Here is a 24,226-nt window from a genome sequence, read left to right on the forward strand (position 1 = left end):
AGCCTGCATTCTCTCTTAATAATGGTAATGAAAGAAGGAAAAGGTAAGTGTTTCCTACATGATACAAAGGTATTCAGCGTACAGAAGTGGTGCATTAAGTAGTTTTGTTGAACATACTTGTAGTTTACTACAGTAGCAGTTGTACCAGAAGTGTTTGACACAGAGCTGGTAGGGCATCCCTTGTTGGAAGCACTGTACGGTTTAGGAACTGAAGAAAACAGGTTGATAACAAAGGTGAAGTGTGAGTGTAGGGTTTTACCATGGTCCCTTGAGAAAAGTTGTCCTGTTTGTGTAGCAGAAAGCAACTCCTGAGAACTCTGACAAACGGGCCTCTGATGGCTTTTGTAAAAATTAGTTTGCAAACAAAGCCATTTGTCCACTAGGTGAATGTGCATGTGAGGGGACTTCTAACTGAGATTTGTGTGAGCTGTGGTGGAAACTCAATTGATCGAATAACGAACGGGCTTGATCAAGCAGTGTTCTGGCAGAGAGAGACCTGGGTGTGCTGTGGCTGGAAGGGAGCATGAGGATGTTCTCTTTGGTTCTTAGAGGTGGCTGCAAGGACCAAATCAGCCTGCCATCAGGCATAGAAGTACAAAAGAATTACTGGTACCCTACTGATATTCCAATGCTGTATTTTGTGTACCTTTATTCACGAAGAAGTAAAGGTACTGCCTGAACATCCACAGCAGGGGAAAATGCTGAGCTGCACTTTCCGCTATCTGTCACAATATTTGGGTTGTAGCTTGATAGCTTTTCTATTGTACTGGAAATTTCCCTCTTTACTAAGAGAGAAAGAATTGCAAAAGCAACTTGTTAGGGATATACTCTGCTTATCTTCTACACTAACAGCAATAGTCTTTCAGATATAAGCTGTGCAAGGTCTCTCATTTTGAGGTGTATGTTTAGGATTGGGGCAGAAACAGTTTTCTGACAGCTCTATGAAATTAATACTTCTTTATGACAGAGTGTTTTACTGCTTCTGTATGTAATAGTTTCTTTCATTGCCACTTATGTCCTTTGCAGGGAAGGAAATTCGCCTCTATATGACAGTACACTTTGAGTGTCACTGGCTTTTATATTGTCTATTAAAACAGATAATTGTGAGGAGCAGATCAGACCTCAAGGAGGGCTTCTGAACTGATCCCATTTCAAAGGGGGAAGACAGAGCTGTCAAAACTTTGACTTCCTAATTCCTAAAGAGCCGTTAATTCGCTTGGCTGCATGATCTACTGGGAGTAGAAATGAAACTCCACTCGCACGACCTGTGGTGTCAATCATTACAGGAGGCATCTGCATTTATATTGTCAGTGCACAAACTTTCTTTACTTCCTGAAGCATGAAATCACCTTTCAGATGAAGTAAGAAATACAATCCCCCATTCTTGAGAGAACTAGCAGTTCTAAGGCTTCAGTTACACAGAAATGTTAAACACTATATTCTGACGTCAGCATCAACCAGTCTCTTGGAAACTGCTTGCTTTGCAGGTGGAAGTTTCACTACTGTATTCAAAGAGATCTCGTAACGCTGTGTATGATTTTAGAGCTTTTAATTCTTCGTCTGTGAGCCAATGGGAGGTTTATCACTGACACTGCCAGCAGAAGTTGGCCCACAGTGTCCTGCATTAAATGCTCTTTGAGGGCAGTGCTCCTGTGACACAGGGAAGAAATGGGGCAGTATGTATTTTAATGAAACTTTTATAGATTGGAAGAGGAGGGCTTGTTGGTAAACCGTGGTAGCAGGATGCCTGCTAATGCATTTTATATAGAGGTCTTTAGACTCATTGAATTTGTACTGTTTTGTTGGGCTTTTTTAGGATGTTTTGTGCTAGATCTTTATGATCTGTGCTGACGTTCCTTTTGTTGGTGGATCCACACAGACAGTTCTGTGGAAGCTCATTGAACTAATTCCCAAAGAAGTTAGAGAAATGAGACATACTCATACATGTAGTTGCAGTGTTTGGGCCAGGGATAATCAATTGCTTACTAGAGCAATGACTCCTTTCTTGCTTCCAGGTGAGCCTTCCTTTATACCCTCAGTCATAAGTCATAATGTGTGCTTCAAACTGTGTCAACCTCTAAAACCAATCTCTCTCTTTCTTTTTTTCTTTTTTTTTTTTTTTAAGTGAACAGGAGATACATTTGCATCACTTTCTAGCATATCTCTCTTTTTTTTTTTTTTTTTTGTTTTGGTTTTGTTCTTGCAAACTCTGATGTGTTTTGGTGTTCTTTTCCATGGGTCATGGTGTAGGGAGGCATAGCATCACACAAGGTAAAACAGCACTCAGGGATCCATGGAAATGGAGACACCAGATTTGCTCCAGTGGATGCATTTGATGGTTTAGCTTCAGTAAAAGGGATGATAGCAAAAAACGTAGGCATATTTGCACAGTGAAGCAAATTTAGAGCTCTCCTCTCAGGAAGACACGTATGCCAGAGAACAGGATAGGGCCTGGTAAGCTGGCTGAGCTCTTGCCAGTCACAGACCTCTCTCGAGTCCATTCAATATAGTTGCCATCCATACTGCTGATAGAAGCATTCAGTGAGTATGAAGAAATATATAAGCTTTGAAAATGGAACTTGCAGTTTCGGGAACTGGAAATTTCTGTCAGAGTCCACAGTTAAGCCTGCTGTGCTTGCTGTTAAAATGTGGTTATGGTAAGAGAAATTGGAGTTAAAAGCGGTACCTCTTTTACTCAACGGATTTGCTATTTACTGGGAGTTGGGTAGGATTACTTTAATGCCCGTACCATACTTCTCCTGATCTTCTTAGCCCTTTGCAGCCATTACAGTTCAGAATAATCTAGTTCCTTCCTTCCTTGCTCATCTATCACCAGATTTACTAGCAGACACCCATTGGCTTTTCCTGCAATGTGCAATTGCAAAGATTCAGAGTGTAGGTTCATTTGCTAGACAGATGATTCACTAAAAACCTGTCAAATTGATCCTCATCTTTGTTCCCTGAAGATCAGATTTCCGTGACGGCAGCAGCATAGCATAGAGCATAAAGAAAATAGCCAAACCGCTTAAGGACGAAATATACCAAAGCAGGATGCTTCTTTCTCTCCATCTTAGCCGTCTAAGGTACCTGTATCTAAGTCAAAGGACACTGTGAGCATTTCTGCATAGCAGTCTGCAGGAGAGAGCCCTGGTTGTATGGCAGCCTGGTCTGAAATGCTTTGGAGGATGCTGGAAGGGAATACCCTAGGAGTTCCCTGCCTGCAGCATCCCAGTATATTGCATGAATTGTTGCTGCACCCTCATAAATCCTTCAGATGACAAGGCTGGCCCTTAAACAGGGGGAAAAAAATCCAGAAGAGATTCTTGGAGGTAAGGAGTCTGTTTTTCTTATTCTCTTCTAGGTCACGATACACAGAAACTGGAGTCAGCCAGGAGCCAAGAGGGTGGCAGGATTTGAGCCAAGAGGGTGGCAGGATTTGAGGAGCAGGTTGTTTTGTCTGTGTCAGCAAACTGTAAGTTTGTTTAAGGAAAACACAATTTGACCAGAAGATTAAATCTGTCTGATTTATATGGACTGACATGAGCCTGGAAGCATTATTCCATGAAGCTCTGTGTGAGTCCAAAAACTCATAGAGGCTTGAATTTCTTTGCCTGTCCCTAGAAGCATGCTGGAGCCTGGAAGGGATATGGATATAATGAGAGGTTGAAGCCCTAAAGAAAATTTGTTCTTTATTCTTCAAACCAGAAACTACAGCCCTAGGCTAGGCTTGTAAGGGGACTCTATTTTTTATTTTTATTTTTATTTTTATTTTTATTTTTATTTTTATTTTTATTTTTATTTTTATTTTTATTTTTATTTTTATTTTTATTTTTATTTTTATTTTTTGCATGATCTAGTTTTCCTTATGTGTTGTTCAATAGGATGTGAATATAAGTGAGCATAGTACTTTGCAGGTGTAGCATGAAAAAAATATGAGCCAAAAAGAATCTAGATTGTATGATGATTTTTTTGTTTTCCCATGTCTATTGTACCTTTCCATGTCAGTTTTTTAATGTGAGTTTTCACCATGTTGCACTGCAGTTACTCTGTTCAAAGACTAGTTTCACACCAGGTGTAACGTGTCCTGCATCTCACCTGATGCCTGTTTTGGTGTCACATGAGATGATTTTGCCATATTTCTGTATTGTTAGTGCTACTCATGTTTTCTTCTTGACTTAATGAAGATGTTAGCACACTACCTAACTGTCGTTAGCTAACTCTGTGTGTGTCTTAGCCTGATATATGTCAAGTCTAGAGTGGCTACATGTTCTGCATCTCTTTACAAAAGACCTATTGTTCCTAGTCAGATAGTTCTGGTTATAAGCTTATTAGCACATTAAATAACCTGCTTAAAACGTCACCTGAAGCAATGCAGAAATATCACCAATATCAACTGTGAATTTAGCCCAGATGCTCTGAACTTGTATCTGATATGCCTCATGTTTAATATGTTCCACAGAAAAACTGAACAAAACATCAAAGTAACCATTTCCCGTGAGCCTTCCCATCCTGAAGAACCAAGGCAGGGGAAAGCAGCCAAGTAAGTTCATGCCGCAAAGTCATAACTCACTTTTCATTGAGTGATGAGTCCGTCATCTCTTGCTGCTCACAATTTTAAGAAGCAGGAATCCTTCAACCAGACCCCAGGAGTGCAAGCCAGTGACCCTGTTAATCTCTTCTGTGCTTCAGTGTCACCTGTTCCTTTTTTTTTTTTCTTCCAAAAAACCATCTGTACATCCTGGCCAGCAGGAAATCAAAAGAACAAAAAGTAACTTGTCTTCTCAGTAAGTAGGGCACCTTTCATCATGTGAAACAAAGTAGCTTTTTTTTTTTTTTTTTTAATCAGTCTGAGTTAGGAATTTGATGAGGCCACGAAGAACCTTTATGTGCAGAAACCTCTGTGACCAGCCCTTCTTACTGGACTGTGCTTACCTCCCCTGCCTGTGAGAAGGGTTGCTCTGTGTGCCATGTCCTGTTCCAGCAGAGATGCTTGGTATATCAGAAAGGAGGAATGAAAGTGCACCTTCTGACTTAGAAAAACCTCTAAATACGTAAACACGACTGTAACATACAGTTGCATGCCTCGTCTGTGCACACATTGGGAAACACAGGTCTGGCCCTTGGCAATTCACCTAGCGGGACATCTAAGTTTGTTGGGGGAGGCAGGGGGAGTAGAACACCTGGCTACTGCTGAGATCTCTTGGTAGGAGAGGTGGAAATCTTTAAGCATGGCTTTGAGCCATTCCAGACCTATTTCCACTGCATTCATCTGCACCATAGTGCTATCATTGCTGTATCTAGAGGGGGAAAGGAAGCTGTCTCTGGGTCTGCACCATGTTGCTAGCCTGATTGTTGGTATAAATTTTTATGTTGAAGGAGCTTAACTGAAAGCTCTAAATGCAAGACAAAAGGCATGTACTGTGCAGGATTATGTGGTTCCTGAAAGTATATTCCTGACCAGAAGTTAAACATAAATTTTCAACATCCTTAGTAAAAACAAAAGCTTTAAAAGAAGTAAAGGATACATTTCCCCCTTCATTATAAATGAAAATGCAAAAAATTTGAAGTTTTTTTTCAATACTTCAGTACCTTTCTCTCCAGCTGTCATTTACATGTCAAAAAGTTCTATGGCTTTTGCTGGAACCTGCAGTGGTGCTCTTTGTCAGACTTTTCACCTGATTTTCTGTTTGTTTTTGTAATGCTGGGTAGAAGATTCTTGATATCAGTAAGAAAGACAGAATTTGGCAAGGACCGAAGACACAAACTTGATAGTACTCATTGGTCCAGACTTGTTCTAGATATTGGAAGTGAATGAGGGAAATCAAAGATCCTGTAGTCATTCTCCTGTAGCCACAGAAGCTTAAAGATCTTTTTATGAAGATCACAGTTCTGAATGTGAAAGTATATAGGAAAAAATCCCTGGAGAGAGTGAGAATGCTTAGTTGTAGCTTTTTTAATTAGCAGCCGATATTGTGTGTTTATTATAAAGTCTTACTGACAAAGCTAGAAACATTTCTTAAGCTCCAGATGGCTGCTTTTCTTTATGACTTGCTGTAGGGTACAGACTTTGATTTTATATATTTTGATAATCTATCCTGATTATTCAACTAATACTCATTGTTCTCCCTGTACTGCAGCAATACCCTTTGAGAAGCTGCAGCATATGGCTTGGTAGGGGAAATTTCAAGGTTAAGAAAATTTTCTTTAGCTGACGTCTCTCATTTCTTTGTTTCCTTTCCCTTAAGGCTAGGACCTGTAACTTTAACGTCTCTTTAAATATTTCCTAGTGACAAGATTCTCATTGTAGGCAGTCTCTCAAAGGATGAGGAATGGTCTTGAAATATTCCCTCATCTTCAGAAGTCTCTTCTAAAGACCACCTACTGTTTTGGATCAAGTTCTAAAACAAAGCAACAACAAAAATAAAAACACATGGGAGAGTTTGGTGGAAAGAAAGTACAAAGGGTGAAGTACAATCATTTTGTGTAGGTGACAGAGGAGATAGGAGCAGAGAATCCAAAGCCTTTGTGCTGATGAGAGAGACTGCCCCGGCAGGATGCATTATAGTGTCACTGCAACACCTGCAGGGTCAGGATATCATTATCATTAAACAGGGACACGTTTGGAAGGAGGGAGTAAGAAGCACTATAGAAAAGAGGATATCTGAAAAGTTACCTGTGGTTTGAAAGAAAGGATTCCTCTGGCTACCTGTCCACCTCAATTATCTACTTTTCTTTTCTAGATGTACCATGGTGCGAATCCAGTAAATTCCTTTCATGTTAACTATGTGTTGCTTCAGTGTTTTCTTGGAGGAAGGCAAATGTATGAATCATCACCCTAGAAAGTCTCCACAACACCCTCTGTCTTCCCAGAAAATAATCAAGATGAATTGTGCTGAAGTGTTACTAAATCTGAGAAAAGATTCAGATTCAGGAAGGTATTGAACTGATAACTCTTAATGCGATCTTCAGATTTATGTCCTATCTTAAAACAGTGTCTCACGCTGCATCAATGTGAGGCTTACAGGCTGCACACAAGCATCTCTGGAGGTGTGCAGTGAGGTATTTGCTGGAGTGCTCCGACAGCTTCAGCAGGCTTCTCTGTCCTTCTCTCTTTCATGAAAGAAATAGAATTTCATGAAGTGTTCAGAAATGATCATTGCAAAGGTTTCCACAGCCCAGAATAGTATCTTTTTTTTTCTAAAAAAAAGAGAGAGAGAAAGCACTCAGAGTGTATCAGCAATTAGTCCAAACTGAACCAGAACTAGGAACAGTTAACCTACATCCCTGGCTGCTGGACTAGGATTAGTCCAGTAGTCTGAATCAGTTGATATTTTATGAAGTCAGTTCATGACAAAAGAGCCTCTCTCATTTTCTGAGCGTCTGTGCAAAATGGCAGAGACCTGTAAGCATCTGGTCTAAATCAAAGGGAAGGAAGACAAAGATTTGAACCTGGGATCATCTCAAATGAATGTCTGTCTATTAGCTACGTGTAGGATGCCTCTGTTTATGAAAGGCCAAATTCTTTGTTATTTACCAAACTCTTAAAAAAAATCTACAACAGAGCAAAACCAGAAATTGAAACTACAAATTTTAAATGAGAAGGGCTTTTCTGTATTGGTCTGTATAACTTTTGAGATGTCATAGTCATTTTAGATGTCAAAGATGGGTAGTTACATTTACAGTAATTCAGAGACTCAGCTGTGTTCTGAGTTGCACAGGATTTGCTTCAAGCTATATTTAAATAATTAACACTTTAATAGCAAAATTAATTTTGGATATATTTATATCTTTTCAGAGTTTTCTGTAGTACCTTGCTGTATTTATCTGGATCCATAGTATAACTGTGAAATAATGTCTACTAAATCTAGTTTGTGAAGAATATTATTTGCTTCAGCTCTGTTTCTGTGCCCTAAACTAAGAAGCAGTTTTTCTAAGCAGTTTTTCTAAGTGTTTTGAAATATAAGCAAATTCCTTTCCAATGCAATTTTTTCTTGCTTCAGTGTGTTATGATGCTAAATCTGTACCCTGATTAAAAGTACAGATCTCATTCTAAACAAAAAAATAAAATAAAAAAGGAAAAATCAGTGTCATGTGAACAGAGATTCAGGAGAGTGCATCCAATCTAAATTTTTCATTTGTTTGTTTTTTAAAACATGAAGTTGAGCCAACAAAGAATGTAAAATATTTCTTAAGTGTTGTAGTGCTGTTTAGTCAGGCAGTTTGTCAAAGCAATCAAAAAATAATGACTACGATTAGCTGATGAAGTGGGCCATATAAATATTTATATGAGCCGTATAAATATTTAGACATTAGGTCTGTGTTCATATGGTAGAAGAAACTTATTGAACCTCTGCACTAGAATGTAAATAAAAGGGAAAGTAAGGGATTGTATAAAGATACTGTTTTTCTTAAGGAGAAGTATCCCTTTTTCAGATTTTTTACCTGTTTTCTAGAAGAATGCAAAGCCCACTCCCTCCCAATTTAAAATACAGTATAAAGAAAAATTAGATAACTGTTTAAGAAAAACATTGCACTAAACTAGACTCAAGCTGTCTTGACCACAGGAAAGCAACAGAGCTTATTTCCTAGGGATAGATGCATTCTTTGGTGCATGGGGTGTCTCAAGTTTTTCTGCACTGCTCAGCTACCCCTTAATTGAGTGAACCTTTGCCAGCTGTCTGCAAACAGGAGTTTGATTGTAGATGACATGAATGACGCTGCTAACATCATCATCATTGATGTGACTACGAGTTGGCCCAAAGAAACCTCTAAAGTTAAACAAGCTTTGTGCAGTCATTTTAATGACCTTTGGTTTGCATCAGGGATGCTGACTTACCCATCAAACTCCAAAAGCTATGAGTAGGCTGCTTTTCTGGCAGTCAGACTTCAAATATGCAACCACCATGAAAAAACATGTGGAATGCAGGGAAAAGTGATAAAGAATGACAAACCACGTAAAGCTGAATGGTGTAGGCACCGTGTATTAACTAAAGTGATCTGTACTGCTCACAGGTGGGCCAACATGAACTGTAAGACCCTGTGAATGTTCAGCACCTGGGAGGCAGCTAGTTTTAAGTCATCTGTAGTCTCTGGCTAGCTTTGCCCTCACAGGATTTGACATTGCAATGGTATCTATACAGGAAATGAAAAACACTCTGCAATTCATATTTTTTTTTGTGGGAAAAAGCGAATTTTCTCAAGCTGAATAAGCAGTGCTTGATTCCTCAGTATTTCTTGCTGGACCCTAAAGTAGTGCAAGCTATCAAAGCTGAACACAAATATATGGATTATGACTAAAATTATCTTTTTCATGTTGACCTTGCTGGTATTACTCTGCATTTACATTCCGGTGGGTGAAAGACGAAACTGCATGTGTGATTCATAGACAGCCTCATCTGAGTGGGGGCTTCTCCCACATGGCTCCTTCAGGGACATCTGCCTGGTTCTGACTTCAGGAAAGAACTTGGAAACAGAGTGCAGATGAACATGCAGTTGACTTGATTGATCAGTGTACAGTTTAATGCTGAAGTTTTTCACTTAGTATTCACTTTACAAATGAAAGATATAAAATGCTTAAATTAAATGAAGCAGAAATTAAAAAAATACATGTATTGATTCTCTCCTTTCCCTCCATCCTTCTTACTAAAAGTTTCAGGCTCTTTTACATAGTGGCTGTGCTATGTATTGGCATTTACGCTAATGAAGAGCCCAGGATGTTTCCTAAATGTTCCACTACAACTATCTTGTTAATAGCCTCCATTTATCCAGCAAAAGAAAAGCTCCTGCAATCTCCAACCCATTGTGCAATAAGCCAAGGGCATAGAAGGGGCATGAAACTGGAGTTTCTCCTTAACTGTGCCATCCTTTATTCCAGCACACTCAAACACTTCGTACAGGGAGATGAAACCTGGAACTGTAGGTCAAAATAAACTTTGTTCCACTCCAGTGATGGAAATAGACAAAAATGAAATCTGTTTGTGGCCCTGGGGTTTGCATCTTAGTGATTAGTGGCAAGTTTGTGCGGGAATACATTACCATGGTTTAATACAAAATGGTGATACTGCTTGGTGCTTGTACTTCTTGCTGGGTGAGAGGAAAGCTTATTAGCATAAATAAGCATTCTATTTTTTTAGCCTGCTTTTCTATAGCATGAGATAAAAATGATAAAACATGAACTTTATTTCATCAGGTTTATTTCAAGGAAGATGATGCTCCTGATCTTCCTCCTCTTCGTATGCCAGGTAAGATTTCAAGATAGCAATCTTTGATGAGATCCTGAAAACATCACACCAGGAAGTGATGCAAGAGTATGTTGATTTCTTCTTGACTGAGGAGTACCATCACGTCTGTTGGAGAATGGAAACCAGTGAGAAAGGTAAGATAGCTTCTTCAGAATTAGTTCTTTTGCACTTCCAAAACATGAAAAACAAAATTAGGTTTCACAAAAAAAACAACAAACAACAACATAATTAAGTTTCACTTGAATAAGTTCCATGGCTATAAAGAGCTAATAGAACAAGTAAGTGAAATACACTTAGCTTACAAAAAGTTTTGGCCAGCAACTGTACACTTAATCTCATTGAATCATGTAGAGCTGATATTATACTTAATGTAAAGGTGGGACACTGATGTCAACAATTGCTTTCTTATCTTGCCAATGGTCTTCATTCAAGGAAATGTAAACCACAAAATTTGTGGCTAACTGTGAAGGTTTTGGTGTTGGTGATCATAGGCAAGTCCAGAAAAGGTAACAGCAGCAATGCCAAGAGTACAGCTCATATATGGTTCATCTCCCAGCCAATACTCTTAACAGCTACTGAACAGTAAAGATTCTTCTCATACTTGGTAAAAAAAAAAAAAAAAAAAAAAAAAAAAAAAAAAAAAAAAAAAGAATAGGATTAATTATTTTATCTGTTTTTAACACTTAGTTTTTCTTGAAATATTATTATGGATTCTGTAGTCATCATCCAATCAGCAATTTTAAAATGTGGGTTAAAGCATCTGAGCCATAAAGATTAAATACAAACACTAATATGAAGTTTCTATGATTAAAAAATCTGTTGATAGGAAATCAGTTTTATCTCAGTGAAATTGCATAGTATATGAGAAATCATAAAGATATATAAATGTAGAGTGACCAGTGCCAAAATTTAAAACATCTTTTGGGGACATTAATATTATCTGCATATATTTGTCACTAATTCGTCTGTCTGTATTATGCTGCAGAAGACAGTCTTCTGAAATACTCCAAATACTTGAAGGGTTTTCACAGAGACTTTTGCTTTTAAATTATTTTTATTTTCTCTTTCAAATTGCCAGTACTTAGAAATTGGAGCTCAGGTTGGATACTGTGTTAACTTCTGTTTATCTAAGGACAGGAAAAAAACTAATGGCTCTCTAGGCTGATTTTTTATTTTCATTTTTTTCTTCTGAGGAAAAAAAGGTTAAGTAAAGACTGGAGAATGTCTATTTTTTGTGTTTATTTATTTCTGTCAACGTTATTAAAATTGTAGGCAAACCTCTGTTTTTTCAAAATAGTCCTTCATAGAAAGTTAAAAAGTCAGTGTGCCACTCTGATTTCCACTTTCTTTGTATTTCTGGTGAAAACCGGGCAGCTCTGTAAGGTACACAAATTCAGTAAGAACAGAGAACTGATACAACCCTCTGGCTCTTCTGTATTAATCCACAGAAGATTCTCTGTATTTTAAAGTTAACTCCAAGCTGTGGGGAAGCTGTGGGGCTCTTTCTAGACAGAGGAAGGGTAGGATTCACCTGCACTCACGAAGCAGACAACTCTGGGATTGAGAAAGGGGATACCTATTGTGATGTATTAAACATGTTTATTCATAATATAGTGATAATTGACATATAGTCATAGAATCATTTTAAAATGTTTCAGTAAACGCCTACAGTGTACTCAATACAGGAGAAAAATAGAGAAGTGCTACATCACATTAGCACTGCATTAGAAACAGCAGTAACAATTTCTGGAAGCACTATTAGATATCCCCAAAGATTTCAGCTTCTTTACTACTTGCTAGAGGCGCTAATTTGAAAATGGAACTGATGCTACATGCATTCTAGCTCTCACTTTTGCAAAAACTATATGAAAGGTTATTGTTTTGGTATGTGTCAAAAGTAATAAGTTCTTCTAGGGCTTTGACATTGTTATCTCAAATATGCAGTCAGTACTTCATATTACTTAAATTAATATAAACTGATGATTTCGAGAGTTCTCTGAAAGTCAACTGAACCCAAACAAAATGAGATATATCATGGCTTTTGAAGTTTTCCAGTGAATAATGATCTGCTTCTCTTGGGACAGAAGTCTTGAACAGTGAAACAAAAACAAAAAACAAATATGAAAAAAAAAATAAGCCACCAATGACTTTCAGGGGCAGGCTCTTCATTTTTTACCTGCAGGAGTTCTTTAACCTCAGCTTTGCTGAATTAGTAGTTCTTGAATGTTGTTGAAAGCCTGATGTTGTGGCAAATGGACAGGTCTGCAGAAAATGATTAATCCTGGCTCATTTGTACGTTTTTACAGGCTACGCCAGCATCAGCTTAGTCTCTTAGTGGAAGCAAAACTCCGTAACTACTGTGGTGTAGGAACACATTCCAGGCTTGAGCTGTGTTAGGGAATTTACTCTAGAATCTAAACAGGCGATTTCTTTACACAACTTGATTGCCACTAGTTGTCCAACATTGGTCTTGTGATCCAAGAAGTCTCTTTGTTGTATTTCTGTATAAAGGTAACGACATTGCCTCTGTGGGGACACTTGAGCTTTGATTCAAATGGTGTTTGGAAGTCACAGTTACATGCTGTGGAATATGTATGATTTTCCTTGCTAAGACCAATGAGACTGTGAGTGTATTGGAATTAGATTATCTTGTTTTTCTGAAGTGTTGTCTATGTGTTCCTGCTTTGTCTCGCTCTTTAACTCTCTCTTGATTTTTATGCTCACTGTTCCTGGCAGAGCTTGATTGCAGAAATAGGTCACAGGGAATCGTTTTACAACAGCACTGCCTTAAACTCACCAGTTATACGTGGATAAAGAGATTGAGTTACTTTTCTTGCCTTCTGTGTTTGCAAACTAACCTCATACCAACTGGAAGGAATAACTGCTCTTCTGAAAGATGTATTATTTAGTCATCTTTTCTTTTTTTTCATTCTGCAAGAAGAGGCAATGCCCAGTCAGATATGAACAAGTTTGAAATAGTGATGACCAGAAGTCAGCTCTTCTAAGCCTGCCAAATTGCATCTCTTTCCTTCCTTAGGAGGGCCTTGAGAACACAGAAGGTGGCCAAGCCACAAAGTCAGGTTCCTGAGATAGCCAGGGAATAGTTCAAGCCAGTTAAGATGATTCTCATTGATACACTGTATTTGTACTTTCTGACACTGATAGCCCAGACTCACTGTTTGTCCTATTTCCCTTAGAAAGCAGCAGAGGTATTACCTGAAGCCTTCTATTCAGTATCACAAAAAAAAAAAAATATATATATATATATATATAGAATATCCACATATTTGCTGTTCTAAATATAGTAAAAACACAGCAAAACTTCAAAACATAGCACTTAAAGCCTAATGATGGCAGGGTGAGATGGGTGCGGAGATATGAGGTTGTTCTAGGGCTTTTTCTTTTATACAAGCAATATTCTACTGCTCTAAGCAAAATACTTCATTTTCACATCCTGCAAACAGAATTTAAATGTCTTAACACAGAATGAGATGGAAGTAAATGAGCTGACTCCATTTTTGACCAAGTTAAATCTAAATAAATCCTAGATAAGCATTAGTTAGGTCATATCCTCTTCATTCTTGAAGACCAAATCTCACATATTGGTTGTGGCTTAACCAGGCAGGCAGCAAAGCGCCAACCAGCCATTCGCTCACTTTGCCTCGGTGGGTTGGAGGAGAGAACTGAAAAGGTAAAAGTGCAAGAACTTGTTGGTTGAAATAAAGAAAGTTTCATAAGAAAGGAAAAAAAAAAAAGGGGGACTAAAAGTGACTAAAACATAAATGTTACCACCATTGTTCTTCTCTGAAATCCAAAGCACAGCACTGCACCAGCTGCTATGAAGAAAAGCTGTATCCCAGACAAAACTAGGACATTTTTATATGCTGACTTCAGAGTTGCTCTTCTGCTAATTTAGTGAACAGAATTTGATGCTCTAGCCACGGTGTTTGTTAGCGACTGCACAACCCAATGTTAGCATGGGACCTATTTTGGCTAATAAACTCCCTTGTTATCTCAAAGTACTACTTTAGAAAGCTGGTGGAGAATGTTTTGTTAGCAATTCAGTTAGCTTTCCTGCAATCCTGTGCTGCTTTTCAGCAAGCCTCGAACCACAGCTCTCTGAAAGTGATAGATGATTTGTTCTTGCTGCAAGAGGCTGCTGAAGTTGCTCATTAACAGTTATTGATACCATAACACTTTTTGCTATAACAGACTTTCTTTTGATTATTAGGACTTCTTTTAGCTTCAGTTCTCAAGAGCTCACTCAGAGCAGCTTAATCAATATTTTGGTGTCTCTAATGAGATTTTTTAAAAATAATTTGTCCCATTTTTCTTTATTTACTAAAATGTCTATTGCAATCAAAAGAACTGTTTCCTCATATTTTTTCTCCCAGAAAAGATTTTGCAGAAGTTCCAGTAACTCTTTGCAATGACAAGGAATATCAAGTTCCATGCATTTGTGAGTTCCTTGGATACCAATCTGAAATGCTCCAAGTGCTTAGAAGTTATTATATATAGTGTCATCCAGCAAACTGTGTGCAAATGACCTACAGGGACTAATCCCTGTGCATCGATCTGGCTTTTGATTAAAAAAATATGTTAGCATTTTTCCATTCATTTAAATGGGAATGTGATTAGACTAATGGTGCCTTTTTTTTTTTTTTTTTTTTCAAGTAATGAATTAGTATACAAATAATCTGGAGGAGCTGCTAGTACTACAAGTTATTCCAGTTGTTTGGTTTTCTTTGTTAAAAGAAGATTTATAACTAAATGTTTTCAACTCTCTTGTGTTAGAACTTCGTTCTCTGTAATTCTTAAAATTTTTATAGCAAGACATCTCTCTTGGGTTTAAGTCATTGCAAAAAGCAATGATGAGATCTCAAGCATGCCATTCTTCCCCCATGTTTTCTGTAATTTGTGCTACTTTTTCTATTGTACTCTGTGTCTAGTGGATTCTTTTCTGTCGCTTTGTGCTTCCTGGGAGGGAGAAGGGGGAGTAGTTTTTGATTTTCTCTTTCTTAACGAAGGGAAAAATAGTGTTGCTTTGGCTCTTTACTTTACAGTCATAAAACTGCCTAGTTTTTACTTAGCAAAAAAGGACTGAAGAACCTCTGACCTGCTGGGGGGAAAAAAAAAAAGAAAAAAAATAGAGCATTTCTGCCTGGATTCATCTCCCCGCTCCTTTCAAGAATCAGTCTTTCCCCTTCAAATTTGTCATTTCAGATTAAAATCAGACATCAAATTTTGTAGCAGTAAAAGAGAAATCTGATAAAATAAATCAGATTCAGCAATTTTATGGTTGGTCAGTCTAGATTCAAAGCACAGTCTGACTGAAAAAAATTCAACAAAATGCTCCAACATTAGTTTCAGCAGGCCCGAATTAGTGATCACGTAGGTAATCAGCAATTTGAGCAAACAACTTTGCTGTCTTTAAGCTCTTTATTATCTTGACTATCTTTTTCTCCTTTATCTGTGGATATAGATATTGAGAAGTTAATCTAAATTTCTAGCTTAATAGCATATGAGATGTTAAGACTGTACTTTTTTGGTAGTGAATATCTGTACTGGGGTTTGGGAGGCTTCTTGACAACAAAGTTCCCTAGGCTACAAAACAGAGAACCATGCTCCAAGTTGCAGTATGGGAATGATCATGTGTCTGTTTGTACAGACTCAAACATAATTGTGTATCTGTCTTGTTATAAGACTAATGGTTCCATATTCTCATCAGCTTTTTGACATTGAAATCTGCGCTTTTGTTTTTTTACCTGGTGAACTACAACTGGCTTAATCTGCAAAAGTGCAAGTGTGGATGATTGGCAAGGAAGGGACTGTCAAATTTCTAAAATCTTTCAGCTTTTGTTTGGGTGCACTCCTAACAACGTGTAGTGGATACGGGAAGGAAAATGGAGCAATATTTTGTTTTCTACACACTGTGTGTACCAGAGGTAGGTTTTCCGTACAGACCCTTTCAATGGTTTGGCAACCACAGTCATTTTAGAGTATATTTCCAACCAGTCTGACCTTATTCCAGAGGAGGAGGTTAAGTTCCCAGCCAGTCTGATAATGAGAAGACATGAAGGTAAAGAAGTAGTCACAGTTTTCCTGTGCTCTCTGTGCCTGGAGCTGGAAGCTCAGTGTTTTTAATTTTTTAATTCTATTAGAACACAAAAATCCTTTAATCAAAAAGACATTGGTTCTCTGTCAGAGGGTGATGATGGTCTGGGATGTGTATTTGAAATCGTAAGACTGAATGAATTGCGCGTTATCATTCAATGTTTGAACTTTTCTTTTTTTTTTTTTTTTTTTTTCCCACTGAAAGGCTCTGTAAGGTACTCAGGAAAACATTTCTGCCCTAAGGTCCTCCTGGACAACATTTCCCATTGTTGTCCTGCTTTGTTGTGAAATATTTTTATTCCCCCTGAAAGAAAGATTAAGATTATCTTCCTTTTGAGGAAGATTTTCTAAACAGAATTAGTCCATTACAAGAGCAGAAGGAAACTTGTTTTTGTTTTTTAAACTCTTAGAGGATTCAATCTAATCCTTAAATCTCTGAAGTTGATAATGGGGTGCTTTTCTCAGTCCACAGTGCTGTCTGCTTAAGAGTTTCCAAAGAATTATACATGTTATCTAAACACACATCTTCCTTTCTTCTTTCCTTTCTTCCTTCTTTCCTTCCTTCCTTAAGCAGCTGTAATGCAGAAAGGAACTCAGAACCCAGTGCATTTTAAGGACTGATTTATCTGTCTGAATTCTGAAAATGACTGTCTTAAATATTCATAGGACAACGCATGTCAGACATCTTTTTAGATGAATGGTTGCTTATTTCATAAAGAACCTTCTTTTCATATATCCATGCTTTCCTGCCAACAGGCAAGCCTACTGATCCTGAGCTATTCTGCAGATAGTTTTACTTGCTGGGGACTGAATGTGGTTTGCGTATCAAGCTTGTGACATATGTCTCTGAAATTTTTGGTGTGTATCACTTGCTGGGTAATAACAGGTAGGTCTATTGCAGAGAGATGATTAGAACAGAATTGTTCTGCCTTGTGGCCCAGGCTTCCAGTTACTTGAGAAAGCAACAATCTTCTCCCTTCTGTAAAGCTGTTATAAAATGTCTTGGAATCATTTTTTTTTCTTTTCCCACAGCAGTCAAAATGGTACTTAGCAGGTTTATCCAACAGACTGTGAACTGCAGGTGTAGTCACTGAGCTGATCCTATTTTAATCATTGACCTTAAGCAGAAAGAAGTGAAAGATCAAACAAATATTTTTTTTCTGATCTTTGAAAAGCTGCCAAAACTAATGAAGTTGAATTCACTGGGGACAAAGGAGATGTTTTTGTTTTTCTACCTCTTTCAGCTTTGTTGTGTTTTCAATGGCACTCACATACTGCAATTGGAATACAAAACAACTTCGCATCAAACCCCTCTGAAACCTAGGTCTGCCTCATGTAATTACAATGCCACCCAGAAAATGCTTGTGTGTCTTACATGCGTATAAATCATTGTGTCTTGGTGAATATTCCAAATTCATGCAGCATTTTTTTGGTTAGGGGACAAAGATGGGGAGATAATTTGTCTTTCCTGTACCTCTTTAGCTTGATCACAAGAGCTCAACCTGAATCAAAGTGCTAACACAAATGCGTCTGATTTTGAAAACATTTTAAAATATGAATCTCAATTTTTTGTTATCAGACTGCTGACATGAAAACCTCTGCAAATATTACTGTTATCCTTGTGCTCAGTGCTCTGAGGCGCAAACACCTGTTCACAGTTAGCAGCCTTATATACATAAACATGTGGCACAGCCTGTCCAATATTCATGCATTCTGCAGGTTCAGTACACCAGGAATAAACTTTAAAGCAAAGCCATTTCTCTTAAAAGGTCATTAAAACTTTGCAGAGGCCAGAACTGTTTGGTAATGTTCATGTAGTGAATGAAGTGGTGTCACATTTATATGATCTTGTATGATCTAAAGCAATCTCAACCCATATTGTCTGCTGTGGGACATTGCTGCAACTTTGGTTCTGGCTGTGGGCTGTTGGTTCCTCTAGAGCTAAGATGATAGATTTTGAAGGTCATTTGCAAAGACAGGGAGGTGAATTGTTCAGTATTGGAGAGGTTGTTAACATATTCTTTATGCATTGTCATCGTGGCCTAGACTGTTTTATTCACTGCATTGCAACTAACATGAAAACATAAGAACAAAAATGAGCTCAGCTGGGCCAGCTGTTTCCTTGTGTGTATTACTCTGCATACTGGTTCAGTGATAGAGTCGTTTGCTGTCGTGGGAGTGTAAGCATTTGCTGGAATAAAAATAAATAATTTTACTACTAATAAGTGGAAAGCAAATAATTCCCTTAAAGCTTGACAGGTAATAAATATGATGGCAACCCTGCAACACATCCTACAGAGAACTTGCATTTTGGCCAGTTATTTATATTATGGAAAGTTAATAGCGGGAGTTAATAGGCTGTTTAGGGTTTCTTATTAGCAGAGTGTAAAATGGAGCTTTGCCACTGCTTTCACAGATGCTGGACTGGCTCCAGAGATGGGCTGGCCTAGTTCAGGAAAGTCACGTTTTTTGAGGGTAGGAGAAGAGCTCTGGAGACCGCTCTTTGGGGAAGAGTGGTGACAGCTGCTTTTATGAGGAAGGGGCTTTAAAAAGCATAGGTTGCCACCTCATGCACCTATAAGCCCAGCAGCCACAGCCCTCAAAATCCATAAAGCAGGTCCTTCATCATCTCAGTAGCTGATTTAATAAAGTGTTTGCCTGCTCTGTCTTCTCCAAGCATGATCTGCTGAGGCCTAGTCCTGCTCTCAGATGTGCACTGTCATCTCACCAGATACCCATGTTGCCCAAGAAAGCCTGTTAAAAGTGTTGATTATCTGCATTTAAAAAGGGGTCCTGAATCAAGGTAGGACTAAAACATCTCAGAAGCTATTTTGTTAGTTATTTGTTCAGAACTGGCTTAACGGACTTCCCACACCTCAAATGCGTGAAGTCCAGACAGAGGCTGTTGCCTGCAATACTTCTTTTGAAAATTGACCAGGAACAAAGGTCTTTCAATTGTATTGAAGCCAAAATGCCTATTTTATAGGTGTATCAGTTCATTTTGCTCTTGTTTTATCATTTAGTCACCAAAACAAAAAACATATAGAAGTAGTATTGGCTGAATTGCATGCAGAGAAACGGTGTTTTTTTTTTTGTTTGTTTGTTTTAAGGCTTTTCATTAAAAATAGCTCTTCCATTTTGTGAAGCTGTGAACATCTTATTGAATCATGGCTTTAAATTCCAGTATTTGTTGAAACCAAGGTCTGAAACATCATTTTTTCACACAGGTCTGTAGTTAGATTGCTTGCCTCCAACTGCTGTTACTGTTATTCTGAATCTTTCTGTTAGAAACTCCCCTTTAATTTTCAGCCAAAATATTATATTATTTTGTTCTTATGGTGACATGGTCCTTTAGTTTAAATAGTTTTTCTGCTTCCATGCTGCTTACTCCCCTGGGCACATTTATAGAAGACAATTACATTCTCTTTCAGCCTTCATTCTGCTTAGCTAAACAAGCTAAGCTTTTAGTTTAGTTGTCTTTTGTAAGATGAGGTCTGTTTTGCCATCATCCTTATAGACCGTTCCTTCATCAGCTTCAGTTTGTCCTCAGCTATCTTGAAGAAGAATGAACGCAACTGTATCTATGTATACCCAATAATGCTGCACAAATGTCTTGTAAATCCTTTTAATACGTCTCTCTAATTCCTAGAAATCACTTTCCTGATTCATGTTGGGGCTTAATTTGTCTTTTCTTTGAGGCAGAGATGCCACACATCAGTAGCTCAGAGCCATTCTGATACCCTTGAGCCCCTTCTCTTCCTGTCATGTGAAAACCGAAGTATTTTATGGAAGTCCATCTGTTCTGATGAAAGCAAATACCTAATGTTTCTGACCAGCCCAGAAAGTTTTTGGATAGCAGATAGTGGGCTGCTTGATTGCCTGAGAGTTTACTGCATGTTGGGCTCTACCTGTGAGGCATTATTGCCATGAAGTCTAGTGAGATAGGTAAGAGCTCCCACCATGGATACTGAATTCAGAAGACCAAGTCTCAGGCAAGTAGTAATAAGATGTAGGGATTATATTGGTAACCTACCTTGGTGTTATGTAAACCCCAAAACTGTGGCTTAGCCACCACAGGGATGCTGGTGCTTGGGTTACCAGAGGTCCAGTTTAATAATGAAATACAACATAAAAATACAACAGTCATCATTCAGTGAAATTTGAGTTTCTCTTGACCAATTATTTCTTTTTCTAATTATTATCATTTATGTTTTCTTTCTCAAATGTTGCCTGGATTCTTTCCCTAGCAATAGTAAATATTATTGTGCTTCTGGAGTAGCAAGATGTTGTTAGAAGAGAAAGCCTGTATATATTTATCTTTGAGATTGGATTAAGACACTAGCAATGAATGCAGCCATTTATATGTCTCTTCATGGCTCTGCTATTCTTAGCTGTCAGCATTTTCTTGAAGGATATCTTCATTGTACATTGTCACCTTCACTTTTTTTTTTTTTTCTTAGCTAACCATACTTCTTATCTGAAAAGCAAGAACCAAATATGTAAGAAGAAAGAACTTTACTTCTTCAGCCCTTAACCTTGATAGTCATACCGGTAGCCATTATCACACTAATCCATCACATGCAGCTTCTTATTGTTAGAATCCCTCAGTGAAGGACAGTTTGTCAATTACCATGTTCCTGAATGCCAAAGGCAGCGACTCAAAACTTCCATTTTGAAGCAGTGCATTACCTTATGTCCAGTTACCCTAAAATACTAGACTTAATTCTCTGGTAAATTCTCTGGTAAATATCTCTTCTGTGCTGCTACTGATTTCACAAACTGGAGTTCCTTCCTAGACACCCCCCCAGATTTTTGACAATCAGGATTCTCTGTCACTGTCTCTTTCTCTCTCACTACTTTTTTAAGCAGTTCCCTTACAAACTGGTCTATAAGGAAACCCATACAGCACGATGGTTCTCAACCTCTTTAAGGTTGCTATGTAGTATAGTGAAGTCCTGTTTCAGATTAAATATATTTATTTCCTACAATGCATTACTGTCAACCTTCCAGAAACATTGTTCAAGGGTAAAAGAAGGGTAATTCCCTTACAGGAACAGGCCATTTTTCATTTAATTGTTTAGATTCATGCACTGTTTAATTATTATCTACCAATTAAATGTCAGTTTTTTTCCTCCACTTCCTCCTTCAAGGAACAATTTGGCATGAGTTGTCTAAACCTCGGGGAGGTCTAGGTTAGATACTAGGAAGAATATCTTCACAGGGAGGGTGGTCAAGCATTGGAAGTGGTGGAGTCCACATCTGTAGAGATATTTAAAGAGGTGTTGTGGATGTGGCACTAAGGGGCGTGCTTTAGTGGTGGGACTCAGTAGGTCAGGTTGTCAGTCCTTTCCAACGTATACAATTCTATGAGTTGTAATCCATAGTGTATGTGACTGTAGAATAGCAGCTATCTAGAAATGTGATTTTTTTGGGGGGATCTTTTTCCAGCCCAGGCCATTCTATGATTCTCTAATTTTTCACTGCCTCACTGGGTTGCTTCTTCCTTGGTCCTTTCCTCCACTTCTCTCCTTCTTTCCTTTCCTCCTTCCACCCAGTATGCATGTTTTATGTAGTTAGAACCAGCAAAATTGAATGCACAGCTTTCTTTAGTGCACAGCTTAAAATAGGTAGCTTACTTTATCTCTGTATTTCATGACTCATTTATTCTCATGAACAAAATGAGTAGAACTGACTGCTTTTATGAAGGCTTGAGACAACTTCTTTTTTATGACAATAAGAGAGTAGTTGCCTGGGTATAACTGACAGAAGGATGTGATAGATTCAGCTGTTCTGTGAGAGCAGAGAAATTTGTTCTCTACTAATACAGACAGTATTTTCCTGATTGGGATGTCAGTGTGGAAAAGGCCTCTAATTTTTCAAGGGCATGCCTGCTCTGCATATGCTAAAATTTGGTTACTTTAAAGAGACAGAGAGCTGAGTCCCCAAAATATCTATGCGCTTTGTAATATTGGAAGGTAGCTGTTCAAGCAGGTTTACAACTAAAAGGCTGAAGAGAAAAAATAGAGGACAGAAATGTGAGAGAAGTTGAAGGCTGTATATTGTACTGAAAGGCTCTGAAGATGGAAGAAAGAGATGTCTGGAAGCAGTAAGGCCACACCAGTAAAAGAAGGTTATGAGTAGATGGAGACAGGAGAGCCCCTGTTTCCCCAGTCCTGAATTGAGTCTTTTACCTGATTTTATCAGTGGCTGATCTCAGTTGCAGACTTTCTGCTTAGTGGTGTTGGAATAAAATCTGACACGTCGTTGTGTGGATCTGGTGAAGGCAATACATGTGGGGAAGTGGTTATGGGACTTGCCTTCTGTTTGTCGGAAAGCAATGTTACATAGTGAGTTATCTGATTAGCTACTGCTGCCAGTGCTGAGGAGATGGTATTTGGAGTGCATCTCAAGTAACCTTAGCCACCTAAATTAGTAGTTGAGACTCCCTTTGGGATCAGTGGAGAGGGTGGTGCGTCACTAGTCTTTCATCCTTGGACGAAGCCCCCTCTGGCCTGTTTCCTAAATCCTTCATTTTTACATGGAAGAATCTGCTCTGAATTCTCTTCAGAAACAGTGTTGAGAAACTTGTTTTGGTGTATTGATAAACACTCAAGGGAGAAAGTAGCTGCAGTTAATTGATTCTAGTAGTTGACATTTGTCAGCAGTTTCTAGAGACGGCCTTTCTTTTGCTTGGCCCATCTGGGTTGTCCATGATGCTAACAAACATTGCTGCTGTGTAAATAATAATTGTGGTCTAGATAGTGAAAAGGCACAAGGAAAAGAAGTAGTCTACCTAGTAAAAACAGAAATTCAATTATCATGTAAAGTTAATTCTTCATGAAATCTCCTTACAAACAACCATTTTCTATGCCAGCTATCTAGAATTATACACCTGGCCTGTGAGAAAACACAGTGCTTCATTAGCATTATTTGATCCTTACATAAAATACGAGTAATTTTGCTGTTGTCCATTCTGTATGTCAGCAAATGGACTCCACCTGTAGCTGTTTGGTCTTTTTTTTTTTTTTTTTTTTCCCCCCCCCCCAGACCAGGCTAAAACTGGTTTGGAAATCATTTATTATTTTTTTTCATTATTGGTACAGTCTATAGATAACATTTTTTCCTGTACAAATACACCAAAATAATGTAGGTTTTCTATGTTTTTCTCAGATTACAGATGATAGTTTTTTACAAGTTATAGGGTTACAGTTAAGGCAATAGGTTGGGATGTGAGAGACCTGAGTATGAAGTTCTTAGTAATAACGTAGGCTTATATAAACTCAGTTAAGGCATTGTGTTTCCCTTACATGATGACCTGCCTTTGTCTTGTCTGCTTTGGAGCCTAGGAGCTGCTCTGCCTCTGTACATCATCGTGCTAGTCTTGTCTGTCAAAAATAAGGACCTTAAGATCTGGCATAAGACAAGTAGGCTGCTGTTACAATGGATTTCAGCATTTACTGTAACACTGTATTCCTTTCAAAATCCTAGCTGTAATTATCATCATCATTTGTGACGAAGACCAAAACAGAACAACAGAGACTAGATCAAGGGCTTCACAGCAATTAAGAAAATTATCCAGGAAAAGATTGTAGGAAATTTTATTTTCTAATGTAACTAAGGGCCTTATGTCTATCCTTTTGATAACAGGACCAGGCTCAGCTGACTCTGGATTTCAGCCTGTTCTTTCCTTTTACTTGCAAATCTCAGTCTTGTCCCTCTGTGGACTTAAAGTAGATGTGCAGCCTTTACTACGTTAAGGTTGCAAAATCTTGTGATTTAAATATGAACTTCATTAGAGTGAATAGAAAATGATAGTCACTCATTGATAGTGTGTGCCTGCTGTGCAAAATTAATTATAATTATATTCCATT

General features: G+C 38.1%; 1 long non-coding RNA gene across 5 annotated transcripts in view; it reads left to right on the forward strand.

Annotated features, from left to right (window-relative positions):
• Positions 1 to 24,226, forward strand: part of LOC110352821 (uncharacterized) — a 238,739-nt gene that overhangs the window by 19,678 nt on the left and 194,835 nt on the right. For 2 of the 5 annotated variants that reach the window (XR_011803686.1, XR_011803684.1), the window contains exons 2-4: positions 3,362 to 3,472; positions 4,460 to 4,540; positions 10,190 to 10,375. This is a non-coding gene — a long non-coding RNA (uncharacterized lncRNA). Of the gene's footprint in view, positions 1 to 3,361; positions 3,473 to 4,459; positions 4,541 to 6,740; positions 6,936 to 10,189; positions 10,376 to 24,226 lie in introns of all 5 variants that reach the window. The other 3 variants (XR_011803685.1, XR_011803688.1, XR_011803687.1) reach the window with 3 other exon arrangements.

Source organism: Anas platyrhynchos, chromosome 15 (genome assembly GCF_047663525.1).
Source record: "Anas platyrhynchos isolate ZD024472 breed Pekin duck chromosome 15, IASCAAS_PekinDuck_T2T, whole genome shotgun sequence".
NCBI lineage: Eukaryota > Metazoa > Chordata > Aves > Anseriformes > Anatidae > Anas > Anas platyrhynchos.